The sequence below is a fragment of the Lemur catta genome, chromosome 9 (assembly GCF_020740605.2).
Source record: "Lemur catta isolate mLemCat1 chromosome 9, mLemCat1.pri, whole genome shotgun sequence".
NCBI lineage: Eukaryota > Metazoa > Chordata > Mammalia > Primates > Lemuridae > Lemur > Lemur catta.
This window is the reverse complement of record NC_059136.1, coordinates 46,497,229-46,513,109: the sequence shown is the minus strand read 5'-3', so window position 1 is coordinate 46,513,109 and position 15,881 is coordinate 46,497,229. Positions and strand designations below refer to the sequence as shown.

The following is a 15,881-nucleotide window of genomic DNA, read 5'->3' as shown; positions in this document are numbered from 1 at the left end:
TCAACTCTAAATGGATTAATGACTTGGCTATAAATCCCAAAATATAAAGATACTAGAAATGCTTCAAGACATTGGGGTAGGCAAGGATTTTTACATAAGAACCCAAAAGTACTAGCAAGAAGACCAAAAACAAGCAAATAAGAAGGAAAGAGGAGTTTCTTAATTTGCCAGCAAAGAGCAGGTTGGCAGACTCCCATCTCAAAGTACTAACATTGTGCTTCTGAACACAAGTGCAGAGATTTTAAAGGTTCTGATCAATCCCATCTTTGGCTAAGGCAATCTCATGACCTCCCTTGGATTCATCCCATCTTCACTTAAGACAACCTCATGACCTTCACCCAGACAATTCCCTAAAGCCATCTCCTGTGGCACAGAGAACAAAAGACACTCCTCTATGGCTCCTGACCACTACCCTGAGACAGGATGGAGGTCCTAGTTTTCCAAAAGGAGTGGGGGATGTTTTAAAGAGACATAAAACATCTTTTTGCCATTTTTTTTAAGCCATTTCTTCTGTTACAATTCCGTGTATAAGTGTTAAAATAAATTTGTGTATTTTTCCTCCTCTTAACCAATCTGCCTCATATCAGTGATTTTTTGGTGAACCTTAGTGTGGCAAGAACCTTGCTCCCTACAGTATTTCAAAAATAAATCTCACTTTACTAATTTTCTCCTCAAATTATAGTATCAAATTTTATTTTCTTTTCACAATGAGTTATTTTTTAAAGAATTATATAGATTAACTATCTCTAATTTATCTTTCCCATTTACTCTTCAATTACTCTAGTCAGATTTACACACCTCGAACTCCATAGACACTACTTTTAAACTCATCAATGACCTTCAAATTTCTAAATCCAGTCAATTTTCCTTACTTATCTTGCTTTACCTCCAGTCATATTTGACAAAGTTGATCCCTCCTCTGTCATTAAAACGTTTTTTTCATTTGTCTTTCAGAACTCTAAATGCCCCTGGCTTTTCTTTTTCTCAATCGATTTCCCTTTGAGTTGTTTTTGCTAAGTCCTCATTTGAACCACAAAGATCATGCCTCTTATTGTTGGAGTGACAATTATCTGTCTTTGATCTTTCTCTCTCTCTATGGACTCTCATTTCCTTGATCTCTCATCATCTTGGAGCTTTAAATAGCACTTATATTCTAACAACTTCCATGTTTATAACTTTACCTCGGTCCCTCTGAAATTTATATTCTGTATTCAAAGGGCTATTAAACAACACAGTTTGTATATCTAAAGGGAATCTCCATTTTTTCCTTTATTTTCATTTGTTTTTTAGAGACAGGATCTCACTCTGTCATCCAGGCTGGAGAGCTCAAGTGCAGTGGAATGATCAAAGTTCACCATCACCTCAAACTCTTGGGCTTAAATGATCCTTTTGCCTCAACCCCTGGAGTAGCTGGGACTACAGGCACATGCCACCATGCCTGGCCATTTTTTTTTTATTTTTTATTTTTTGTAGAGATGGGGGTCTCACTATGTTGCTCAGGCTGGTCTGCTACTCCTGGTCTCAAGTGATCCTCCTGTCTTGGCCTCCCAAATTGCTGGGATTATAGGTATGAGCTGCCCACTGTGCCTGGCCTCAATTTTTTCATTTCTAAAACCGCATTTCTGCTCTCTTCCCAACATGATCTTCCTGTAGTGCTCCTTATCACAGGAAACAGTAACTCCATCTTTCTAACTGACCTGAGCCACTGAGTGGAGCAGCATCCCTGTCACATCTTCCACACCAATTCATCACCCAAGTATCAATTATACTTTTTAAATTTAAAAATAAACTATTATCTTAAGTCACTAAGAATTGGGGTTTTAAATTTTTGCAATTATTAGGCAGAAATTTTCATGGATCTTTTGTGTTTAAATTTCTTGTGAGCAGAGACATTGACAGACTTGCTCTGGATTAACTTGTTAAAGTTGATTGTATGGAGAACATACTTGGAAGATAAAGATGGTGTGGCCTCAAAATGTATATTTGTTTCCTGTCCAGTTTGATAAAGATAATGTCTCCTTTGGGAAAATGGTTGGGCCCGGTTACTTGCATTACATTATAATAGATTGTTTTCTTAAATTTAAGGTTCTTCAGCTGTGAAACAAACCCACTATGTGTGCTGCATTCATCTAGGAATACCTGTACCACCCTTGTGGAATGGCACACACAGGAAGCTCATGCTGCTTGCTGTGTTGTGAGTAATAAAATCCACAAAGTAATAAAAAAAAAAGATCTCAGGACTCCCATACTCATTCTGTCAAAGGGAAAGCTAAGCATGGAGAGTGAATCACACAACAATAGCTGTTACTTCACAACCTTGTGTCAAAGGGTTATACATTAGCCAGCCCCCCACAGAAAGGCAAAAGGCCTCAGGCATCTCCAGATGACTGCCCTTACAAATTATTTCCTTTGCTGGCCTGGAAACCTTTCAAGATGTATATCATCCCATAGAACTAGAACATGCTAATTTTATCTTTAGGTCTGTAACCTTAAGTCTAGCTCCTAAAACTAAAGTCTTGTTATATTTCACACTGTTAATTCTTATCTTTCCAGGTACAAAATAAAGATGAGATCGATCATTCTTCTACTTACCCCACCACCCCAATCTTCCTACACGCATTTCCCCTTTAAGAAAATATATAAATATGAAACCTCCTGAAAACCTCTTTGCAGAACACTGGCCACAGACACCTCTGTGACTGCTGTTTTTCCTGGCCATGCCCACAAGCTCTGACTCAATAAATCTACAATGATTGAGACTCTTGCCTCAGTCATTCATTTTGTTTAAAAAAGAATTTCTCTCTGACCCAAGAGTCTCATGTTTTCTAAAAGTACAAAGGAAATAATACAGTTTCTGTTACATAAGAGGCACTCAGTGAAGGTTGACTGGCATATGACATCTATTTTGTTCATTGCTATATTATCCCTGGTTATAGGGACAAGTGCTCCCCAGATGTGTGTTGTATGAATGAGTGGTGATTATATATATTTCATGTTAAAGAAATTTTCCTTTATCTTTCTGTGCTTTATTTGGCCTAGGTATATGCCCAATCTTTTTTTTTCTTTTTAATCAATCACAAATGAAGAGATTTATTATCAGCAAAGGTGTATGGAGTTATTTTACGCTTTGTATTGAACCAGAGAAGACCCTGTTTAGCAAAAGCAATTTTAAGCAACAAAAACAAAATGGGAGGTATTAATTTGCCAGACTTCAAACTATACTACAAGGCTGTGATTATTAAAACTGCTTGGTACTGACACAAATGCAGGGACACAGACCAGTGGAACAGAACAGAAAATCCAAATATAAAACCACATGGCTATTAATTGTTTACAACTACATTTGTGGTAAAGAACATCTCCCCTACCACTGCCACTGATTAATCAACATTTTTATTATGAACAAAATTGCCATATGTAGCAGAGCCCTATTTATCAGTTTTCTGTATCATTTTTAAATGTTTATTTTTATATTATGTCACACTATGGGTTTTTTGATGAGCTTTAAACTGAATTTGTTCATTTAGTTAAAGAAAATGGAACTTTAGATCTTTTTAAGCTTCTGTTCAAAACCCCATTACAGCAGATGCCTTCTTGGCACCACCCTTATACTCTCAAATCCCTTTGCCATATGGGTCCTTTTGCTTCTTAGAGTTTGCCCCTGTTTCTTTGTGTGGAAGAACTACCCTCAGGCTGTCAGTACCTGCTGTACCTGTGTGTTTTGCACAAGTGACCAGGGATTTATGTCATAAGAGGCAGATAACTAAAGCCTGAGGGGTGAAGGATTACTAATACTCCAGGACCCTTGCTGCTGACCTGGACAACTCTAAGCTGTAACCTGCACTCTTCCCAGAGCATCCAGCGTGATTGAGCCAGGAGTACTCCTCCAGGAATTTTAGCTGATACTGCATCCTTGCTTGGCTCCTTTTCTTTTTGGACCTCTCTTTTGTTTTACCTCTACCAGTTTTTCTTGGGAACTAACAAATTACTTCCATACAAATCTCTCACTCTGTTGGCTTCCAGATAGCCCAACTTATATTTGCTAAATAATTCGAATGTGATAGTTTTGATATTAGATAAAATATAGCTCCAACCAAGGGAGTGTTTTACATTAATACAAGTTACAATTGACCCAGATTTCACTTTTTTTTCAATCAAGTGAAATCAGCCTACTAAGGTCCAGGTCTGTACTTGGGATATAACAGAGAACGCAATAGATAAAGTTTCTGTTTTCATAGAATTTCCATTCCAAATGGGAGAGGCATAAAAATAACTAAACACATGCATACATACATTTATGCTTCCATAAATAAATAAATACATGAATAAATGAGAAAGGCAGAAAAATAGCATAGTGATGAGTGCTATGCATAAAATTAAAGTAGAAAATCATAGGAAAGATATGGGATGATGCTTCAGATTTAGTAGTCAGAGGAGGTCTCTGAAAAGGGATAGGTTACATTGAAGTTGAGATCGATAATGACAGAGTGAATGAAAACATATGAAGATTAGGGATAAAAACATTTTAGCCAGAGAGGACAGAAGGTACAAGGACCCTAACACAGAAAAGGATTTTGCCAGAAAAAAAAATAAATTAAAAAAACGTGGTCAGAGAATTTAAAATTGGATGAGTAAAAAGGAAATTTAAAAAATGAGAGATAATCTGAGTCATTATTTATCAGGGACTTAAAAGTCACACCAAGTACTTTTTTGTGTATGGTAGAAAGACCTTGGATATTTGAGCAGAGAAGTAACTTGATCTGATTTTAATGAAAAAACATTCTAACCATTCTGTGGATAAAGGGTTCTAACATGGTATCTTAGGTTTTGTTCCCTGGAAACAGAAATAAAGGAAGCAGGATTAGACAAAGGGAGAAATTAAACTATGATACAGGTGCAACAGAGGCCTCAGACAATCCTACAAGGAGCTCAGGCGCTGGCCCTCTGGAGTTGAGCCAAAATGATTCAGGGTGTTTTGGCCTTGTACTCTCAAATCAAATAGTTACTAGATGAAACCTGCCTCCATAGGCAAGGTGCCTTACTTTGGCTAAAGGCAATGCCAAGAGAGGGACACAGATGTGAGCCGTCAACAACCAATGTTCCCATGAGCTGGGGAAAATAAGAGCCTTAACTAAAAGGGGAATCCTGATGGCAAACCAGAGTAGGAACTCCACATGAAAAGTTGGGAGATAGGGAGACTTGGTAGCAGCCTAGGTAGAAGGGTGCTGGTTACTGGCCAAGGGCAGCATTATGGGGTAGTGGAGAGACTTGTTAAATTTGAGATTTATTTTTAACCAAATTCTAACTAATTTGCTGATGGATTTGACAGAGTGGGTACAGAAAATACTTTTTACTTCTGAACAATTAAATAAATGGTGACTCAATGTAGTAATGGTGGAAACATTGGCAGAAAACACATTTGATGGGGGAAATCAAAATTTACTCTAGGATATGTTCAGTTGAGATGCCTATTATACATTCAATGTCAAGTATGTTGTACATTATGCAAATCTAGAACTTAGGCAAGTGGTTATAGATATAAATGGGGGAATCACCACGTACAAATTAAAATCGTGGGGCTGTGTGAAATTACCTGAGGCAGTGCCTGTCAAATGTTATTGATACACAGTAAAAAGCATTTTTCTTCTTAACCTATATTAATGCATAAATATTGAAACAAAAATTTCACAAAATTCCTTTCATTAAGGCAATATACATAACCAAAACATTTGTAACCCCATAATATGCTGAAATAAAAAAAATTGCTTGCATTGATTATGCAGAATTGAATATTTGAAAGGACACACAAAACTTCTCAGGTCATGCTCATTAAAGCTCTAATAAAATTAAAGAATTTAGTACAACAGGAGAAAGAATATATGAGCAAATCGTTGGTAATGAAGAGATTTTTAGGTTTAGATTCCCAAGGTCCTTCCCACATTGTACAGAGTGCACTTCATCTTTAATTTAAGAATCACTCAGACATGCATATGGCATCTTCGTTTTAGGGGAGCCCAGGAAAGTTTCCAGTGAGGTTTGTCATACCTCACTGGTCACATTACCAAACTAGATTGTATAAGAAGTTAAATCAAGTGTAAGCTACAAATTTATATATTGGTAAATAATGTAAATGAGCTGCCCTGGATGCTTTCAGGAATTCTTTGACCATTGAACACACATTAAATATTACTAGTTATTCATACTCATCCTTTTCTTGACCAAGAGGCAATACACAATTTCAGGCATCCTCAGAGATTAACATAGAGCTGTCCCAATCTGGCTATAAAATATCTCTTTCTTACACACTATGTGTAATGCTCATTGACATTTTCAACAAAATTCTATTTTTTAAAAGTAAAATCTGGTCAAAATCCATTAAATTAATTTCATGGATCTTTTTTTCAGGCCTCAGTTTGCAAAAACACTGACCTAGAGAGTGAGTGTAGAGGGAGAAATTAAGAGAACATAAGGCCCAGATCCTTCAAAACACAAATATTTATAATTTGGAAAGAGGAACAGGAAATATGAGAAACTATCGAGGAAAAGCTATGATAGGAAGAAATGCAAGAAGACTGTGATATCCTGGAAACTAAGAGAAGAAAAAAGTCTGAAAGGAGAAGTGACCAACTGAGTCAAATGTTGCTAAGAGACACAGGAACAGGAACTCAGAGCCTGAAAAGTGAGCATCAGCTTAGGTGAGAAAAATGTTGGAGATCTTGATGATAATGGAATGGACGCCTATTTGGAGTGGATTGAGGAGAGAATGATAGGTGAGAAATCAAGAACTAGGGCAAGGGACATTTTTAAAGGTATTTGTGCTAAACAGGAGCAAGATATGGGGCAATAATTGGATTGCATCATGAGGTCAAAACCATTATTTTTATGAGTTAAATTACAACATGCTTATGTGACAAAGGAAACAATCCAATAGAAAGGAAAAACATGATGATGTAAGAGATAGAAGGGAATATTGCAGGATAGAACTAGAGAAGGGAAGAGAGTGTGTTGCCTAGCAAACAACGTGAGGGCCTTTACCCTATGTGGGAACAAGGGCAATTCAGCCATTTTAATAGAAATCAGACAGAATATATGGCAACAGTGGATATATAATATAAAACATTATGGATGGTGTGCGAATTCTCTCATGACCCCTAATTTCATAGGAGTGTTCATTCTATGAGGAAGATACAGGGAGAAGGAGTATTAGATCTGAAGAAAGAGGTAAGAAATATTTATTTTGAGGGAGTGGGAGAGTTAACAGAGGAATATACTAACTTTACCCCAGTCCACTTGAGTTTTCTTAAAGTCAGTCCAGGTGACTGTGTGCTTTCTTATAGCCATTTTCAACTGTGTGGTTAAAGGCAGTGAGTTAGTAAAAGGCTGGTTGTAACTAGGGTTGAAAGTTTGCTGGGGAAGTATGGTTGAGTGAGAGAAAAGTAAGAGCTGACAGTATAAACATACAAGTAAATTGACATTTTTAATCTTGGTTGGACAAGGAGGCAAATGAGGGTAGTGGTGGAAAATGAAAACAATGATAGCATACAAATGTGATTAAATGATATACAGAGTGGGGTTTTAGAGCAAGTAAACTCTAAAGGCAGAGAGTTGAACTATTTTTTTGTTGTTTTTGTTTTTTTGGACATGGTCTTGCTCTATCGCCCTGGCTGGAGTGCAGTGGCATAATCATAGCTCCCGCCTCAGCCTCCTGAGTAGCTGAAAATACAGGCATATGTTACCATACCCTGCTAATTGATCTTTTCAAATATAGATTTTTGGAGATGTTATCATAGTTAGTGATGATAATAACAAGAATAGTATTATTTATGGGAGTTGGTAGGTGAGATTAGGTGAGGGAAAGATAGTTGTAAGTGAGAAAATTATAACATGATAGCTCAGAGTTCTAAAAGGATTACATAGATTTTGACATCACCATGAATGAAGACTAAAATTGGAACTTGCAAGACAAGCAGAAATGATTTTTATTTATACCAGTGGTACATCCTGACTTTTGTGGATCTGATGTGAGATTTTGGCAGCCTCTAGCATGTAAGCCTCCAGACTGCCCCCTGAAAATCTACTCTTATGTTATTAGCAGCTTAGATACTCAGTAGAGGATCTCTTTAGTCATTCTGCTTTCTGCTTTCCTGAAAATTACCAGTATCTCCTAATCTTTGCCATTCTAACTTCAAATAGCAAATTTATGTTTCTTCAACACTTATGTAGTATTTCTTTCTCACTTCCTTGTACTGAGAGGTGCCATTTTTCTAGTCCTCATTTAATGGAAAGAGCAGCATTTTTTTTTTTTAAAAAAAAAAGAAAGAGCATCATTTTATGACAGCTCTTTATACAGGATGTTCAGTCGTTCTCTGCATCCATAATACAAAAAGTTTCCTGTATGAAATGATCAAAGCACTTCTTGTTTTACAAAATTCTTATGGAACTCTGTTGACTATGACATAAAATTGAAACTCTTTGAATAGATATACAAGTTATGTGATTTTCCATCCCACTCTTTCACCCTTAATTTTATTATATCCTTTCTACTTTATTACTCTGATTCCCAGTGTGTGTGAGGGCCTTTCAATATTGACGATATAATCACTCTCTAACTCACCAGCCTGACTTACCGCTCCTTTCTTTTATACATTTGTCTCTCCTAAAACATCCCTTCACTTTGTTGATTAATTTCTACCTTTCTTTAAGACCCATTTCAAACATCTCATCAATTAAACCTACACAAATGTCTCTATTCTAATTTTTCTATATATACATAAAAGTTTATTAATATTCCTGCTTCTAAATTACTGACTTTCAACATTTTATGTCAATTTACACATTCGTCTTGTTCTTTAGCTTGCAAATTTATCAATGAAAGACTTTCTCCTGGTATTTGTTTGTTTTTCTGTTGCTTAATATCATCCCTAAAATATAGGAAGTGTTTGGTAAAATGATTACTGAATGTGTGAATGAGTTAATTAAATAATTATTGAATATTGAGCTTTACGACAAGGTCCTTATCTGGAAACCATAATATCATTGTATGCATAAACCTGAAAGAGGTAACATATATAAATTTTAGGTCTTCTTAAAAACGTATCTTTTGTCTTTATTTTTCAATAAGTGGTATCATATTCACCAAAAAAATGTATCTGCTCTCAAATACAGTTTTTATGGAGACACAGGCAGTTTAATAGCCATTCCTTTTACTAGATTGGATCATATGAAATTGCCATTTTTGTGATTACACATGTTTGAATATTAACAACTTTGTGTTTCAAATGACAGCTTTTAAATCTGCATGCACATTGTCTTTAGTAAGCTTATAAAGCACTATTTAAATTCTTTAGGAAACTTTAAGCATGCACATTTGATTTGTGTCAAATATCCTTTTGATAGGGGTGATATAAATATCCAATTGCTTTTTTGATCAAATTTTGCATAGTAAGGATCTTGCATTGAACAATGCTGAGGCAGCATAATATTGTTGTAATTGCATTGACATCATAACAGTTCCTTGGCAGCAATTGTGCTCTCAATAATGCAAATATAGTGCATAATTAAGGTAGAGGATACCACCATGATCAGCAGAACGCTTCCTCTGGAGCCTATACAACGCCCCTGTAATATTGCTATGAGAGCAATGATTGCATCCTGCACCTTCTGAGGACAACACATAATGGAAATATGTGAGAATCATAAATAATGGAAACTGACACGTGCAACAGCTGTGTATCTTGGTTTCTTCAGATGTTTATTCATAAAATACATATTGCTTTTGTCTGTCTGCCTGGATATTATGAATCATAGCACAAGAGAATAGATTGGAAAAGAAAGACAATTAAAAAACTTGCTATATTTGAAACTATTTTAAAATAGAAGCCATTTTTAGTTTTATCCACCATATGTCAATTTATAGTGCATAAAAATTGCAAAATATTTTATTAATGTTCTAAAAGCTTTCTTTAATACATTAATACTGCAAAGCAAATTCCTTCTCACACTCTGACCTAAGCCCTTGTATCCTTTAAACCATCTTATATTGGCAAAATATATGACAAAGATAAAAAGCAGCCCCTGACAGCAAAGAGCTGAGCTACTTGAATTTGAATAGCTAGGAGATAGTGTGCTCTTGTAGAATGTAAACAATTTCACAGAATGCCAAAAGCAGATATGATCATTCTATGACCATGATAGAGTAGCAAACAAACAAACAAAAATATTCCACAATAATATAATAATGACTGAGCACAAACAAAAATGAAAACGCTGCCCAAAGCAAAGAGATGATCACATATCCACACCAGCTTGTCCCTGCTAATATAACTGCTCTTTTTTTTATTGTATAAAGTTTATATTCACTTCATTTCTCCCATCTTTCTGATAAAAAATAATGAGATACTCAAGCAAAGGATTATCCCATGCCATTCTCTATGAAGAGCAATACTATATTTATTTGAACTCTCTCTAAAATGATATGACACAAGTCAAAATCCTTTAGTCCCCACTAACCCTCTTTCACGTAGTTCGTCATGATCTGCTGTCTCATGTGTTGCAATGAGTCTACACATTTGACTTCATTTTATTATAGGTGTGTTCTTGGTGGTCCTTGACTGGACAGAATTGATGAAATCCTTAAAAGATGCATGGAATTACTGTATCATAATGTGTCTAAATATATAATGTATCTAGAACTGTAATATAAATATTTGACAGTATTTTAAGTAATTCATAATTGGTAGAATTTTACTTATTCATTTAAATAATATGCTTTTTAAAAAATTTCATTCAATATGCAAAACTGAAAGTATTAGTTTTATGTAATTATGTGACCTTTTCAATCTTTAGATTATCTACTTAAGAAAATGTCCCTACATATTGACACATAATTGTTATTTCTATCTCCTCCAAACTTTTTAAAAAATATTTTAAAGGAGATTTATTTCTAAACGCACTTGTAAGCATTTTGAATGAACTTTACAAATGTGCATTTTATTACAGTGCAATGTAGAGAGGAGAGAGAATACACATCGAACTTTTCATAAATATTTGCCTCCCATTAGAAGCAGTAAATAGAAGGTTTTAACAATATTTTATCCTACCAATGATCACTCTGATATTTCTGAAAAATGAGCTTAGAGTTTGACTACATTATTTCCTGGGGTATTTAAAATGTTCAATATTAAATATTTGTGCACTGATTGAATAAAATATGTGAATAAAGCCCTTATAATCTAATAAAAGCACATTTTCTTAAAATGTTTATTCAAATATTTCTATTGTGAATTAACATCATGGACCATCTTGGTACATATTCTCAGATGGAATTTCTTTCTCATATTTTCTTAAATTTAATTTTAAGAAAATAATTAAGTGTATCAACCAGTCTTTAAAAGATTAAAATTATAAAAGGTAAAAATACTTTTAACTTCCCTGACCAGTCTCATGCAAAAATGTAGCTAGCTTATTGTCATTATCAATGTAACTTTTCAGACGTTGGTTTATACATTCATAGAAGTGCTTTGAACATGGCTTCCTGAATATTTCAGTCCTGAACACTTTAAATACTGCAATGTTGTAAACATGTATGCATTTTGATTCTATTATGTACCTTTTAATTTCCAATTGTAATTCTAAGTTCATAATTACTTATATGATCCCAATCTTAGAAAGTAATGGCCTTTGAAAGTACTTACAAATTACCAAATTCAATTTCTATGAATTAAAGTACTATATTAATATAATAATAGATAATATAATATAATAATTCTGTTCCCCATTTGAACAACTTCAAATTACTTTCCCACTGTCCTTGGAATAAAATCCAAATGTTTTCATGTGACCTCTGAGGCTCTGCATGAGCTATCTAATTATAAACAAGTAACCATGGATCATGATTTAAGTATAATATATGGGGCTCTATTTCTTGCTGCATAGAAAGGATCCTGCCACATGATATAAACCTAATAAATACCTTCACTGATTAAGTGTATGAAAAACTCCATTCTTGTGATTGTATTTTTAAAATGGAAATTCAAATATTTTGAGAAATAAAAACATTGAACAAGGAGAAATGAAGAAGTAGCTTAGAGATTTAACCAGAAATACCATTATAATAAACACAGCATAAAAATGAGGGGTAGCATCTTATGAATACTATTTTATTTTTAAGGCTACAATGTTGTACTTAAATTCTTTTACTGGGGAATATTTTGGCTCCCACAGTTGCAACCAGCTCAGGAATAACTGCAGTTCTCATTATCATTGTTAAATTTGCTAATGCAACTTTGATATTTTTTGTATAAATATTGAAATAAGAATTGGACTAAAGTAACCTATTTTTATAATTTTTTGGACATGGACAACAGTTTGAGAACCTTGAATAACAGTTTGATTATATATGAAATTTATGACTCTATATACAAAGAGAAATATTTTCATAAATATAGCTTCCAAAAAATACTCTCCCTTAATAAAAATCTTTTTTGTGACATTGAAAATTACATAACAGTTATTCCTCAGAATATTAATCTTTATAATATTAGCTACATAAGAAAAATGCTTGATTTTGTAAATGTAAACTATATGTATGTATATGTATATGTGTGTGGGTGTATTTTAATGGGAATATAGACTTCAAATTTCATCATAAATGCTAGAGTTTTTTACCTATTTCTCATAAAAAATGTTTTTAAATGCCCTATAGGAATACTTTTTTTGAAGCTTCAATATTTCAAAGTCTCCTGCTTCCCTAAATATTTATCCTAGCCTTCTGAAAATAAAATTAATAATTTTAAAAAGAAGCCTTAAAGTTTTCTAGTAGTTACCCTAAACTGACAAATCATAATAATGTTACACCACGTTAATTGTGTAAAGTTGTAAGACAGGATCATTACCATATACCTGTCTCACTATCACTTCTGCTGCAGGAAATTACAATTGCTTGAATCTGATTCTAACAGATCAAGCTAACACTCACAGCTTTAACTTTTCCTGCCACACATCTTTACCTTCTGCAATGACAAAATTTCTGATTTGAATAGCATATTCATTAAATATTTTAATCACCTAGTAAAATTGAACTGGATGCAAACTGAAGCATATCTGTGGCTTTTCCAACACACAGATAAAAACACAGATGTAAGCAAAACATCAATATATACTCTTTTACACACCATGTTTCTTTCATTAGACAATTTTGACTTTAATTAGTTGTGTATGGATCTTATTATCTAATTACAGTCTAATTTTGAAAAATAAAAACCATTGCTTAGGGTAACTCCAGTCTTAATCATGGAGAGTAATATACTGTTCTTTGAAATTCATTTGACAGCCTCTTCAAATTCAGAAATTGGCTTGCTAGAGACCTTCAAGGTCATGATCCTTCAAAGCACTGTTTGTCAAATTGCCCTGACACAACTCCTGCAGGAAAAACTAGTCTTTGATTATTAATGTGCAGTGGAAAAATGACATAGCCTTGCATACTGATCTTATATATCAAGAAAAAAAATGACAAAAGTTAAAAAGTGAAAATACCTTGAGTTAAACCTCATACATGTGATGATGCCAAAAAAGTATGATTAGATATGTGAATATTTATTTCTGAAAAAATAATTCTGAGTTTCTAAATTGCACTGCAAATGTGTTGGAAGGTAATATATGATATTCAAAGTCCTCAATATGAAACATATGGAATATCTGTATACAGATTCTTGCTTTCACATTTGAAAATAATAATCAGTAGTATTGACTTAAAACCAGTTAAATTAATAAATTTTAGTTCAGAGATTATAAAGAAAAGTTTCTCTTGCCATATACTGCATTATGTCATAAATCAAGAAAAATGCATTCATTTAATATTTACTCGACAGTTAAAACTATTTTCAAAGACTATGGAGAATAAGAAGTATAATCCCACAGAAGCCAGAAGCCTATATATTTTCTGTAGATGAGGGCTACATGTAGATATAGATATAGATGTGTGTATGTGTATATATATGTGCCTATAAACATATTATCTAATACATATAGTTAAGGAGTCTTATTTTCATAAAAATATTTTTATAAATTTTTCTTTGATAATTTTTTCATCAGGTACAGTTGTGCAATAATACATATCACCAAAAATATCCCATATATGTGTGTATGTATGTATGAATGAAAATACTACTAATAAAATTAATCCGTTTATAAGAGAAGAACAATGGCAAGTCATAAGTAGATCTTAATTGTGTATCAGGACATCTAAGAATAAAGACATAATTCTAAAAATTCCAGAAAATAAATAAAAATCATCTGATGTCTGATTTATCATCAGTAAAACTATACCAGAGGACATCAGAAAGTGCTTTCTCAGTCTTGAGGTAAGATAATTATGTTTCATCAATTTTATGTCCTTAAAATTTATCTTTCAAGGATTAATGTAGAATAAAATACATTTTCCAATATCCAAGAACTCAAACAGGTTCTCTCTCAGGCATCATTTCTTAGGAAATCATTCCAGGAAAAAATGGTGAATATCAAATGGAGGACAGCGTGGATATAAGATATTTCAGAATGTTAAAGTTGTAACCCAGAATTTTCATTCAAATAAATCAATTAATCATAATATTTCTGTATTAAGCCCATAAATCATTCATTCCAAATTTGAATAGAAAGAGAGTAGGCTCCAGAGAAATGTCTTTAAAAAGAACGTGCCGTATTTTAAATAGTAGATGAGATGAAAAAAGAGATGAAGGATGGATGATTTAATGATTAAAATGAGTAGAGGATAAGTACTTTAAAAACATATGTATAACTTACATGAAAGAAGGCTTTATTGTTGGTTGCTTTTTACTCCTCTGAATATTGCTTACCTAGTTCTTTTTCTCAATATCTAGGATTCTACCCATGATGATTTTTCCTCATCTTTGGTTTTTATTTTGCTGCAAAGAGCTAATTATTTTCTAAGCCATCTTTTCCCAAAATTATCACATTTTGATTAGACAAGAAACATTAAGAAACACTCACCGCCATGTTACCTCAATTGATATTTTGCATATGAATGAATTAGTAGATGCTCAGTAGATATCTGCTGCATGATTGAATTAATCAGACCATGAACACTTAGAATAATGTTGTTTCACTGGATATTCAAATCTGAATGACTAGTCAACAGAAAACCTGAGGAAAGAATGAATGAGGTTGTTTTTTGCTTTTGTTTTTGTTTTTAACTGACTTGATGCAAGGGGTGGAGCATGAAGGGAAATATGAGAAGGTGGCAAAGGTAATTATGCTTTGTATCAATAATTGATAGAATTTGGTATAAATAATAGAAGTAGAGAAGTCTAGAGGAGGAAGAGCTGATTTGGATAATTGGAGGTAAAGATTTTAAGTTCTCTTTAAGACATAATAGAGAGACCAACAGTCTATCTGTATATAAATATATATGCCATTTAATAAACAGTTGTGTTTTTCTCTAGCCTCTGGAAATATAGAAGATTCTTGCAAATGTTCCCTCCTTCATGTTTTTATGTAGCACCATGTGATTGAAGTACTGCTGCCGAGGCACTTCATACAATGTATTGATATTAATCTATTCTAAATTTCCTGAGAACAAGAGAATCCCTTTATACAGATCTACATTGAACTGAACAAACAGGTATAGAAAGAAATAAATATGGTTTTAGCCTGGAAATTCTTTTCAAATCAGAGTTTAAATCACATAATATATATCGAAATGTCTTTGATTGTGAGGCAAATTGATATTAACAAACTATAAGGAAGTATTCAGTATGGAGAATATTTAGTAACAAATCATGCTCTAAATAAAGCAAATGCATTTGAAATAAAACAAATATCAAAATATTTTACTAAATAGTTATCTTAAAAGTTTGATTTGCATA

At 33.4% G+C, this 15,881-nt stretch overlaps 1 pseudogene; it reads right to left on the bottom strand.

Moving 5' to 3' along the window:
• LOC123644392 overlaps positions 1–15,012 on the bottom strand; it is a 129,301-nt pseudogene extending 114,289 nt beyond the window's left edge.
• Positions 15,013–15,881: the final 869 nt, after the last annotated feature.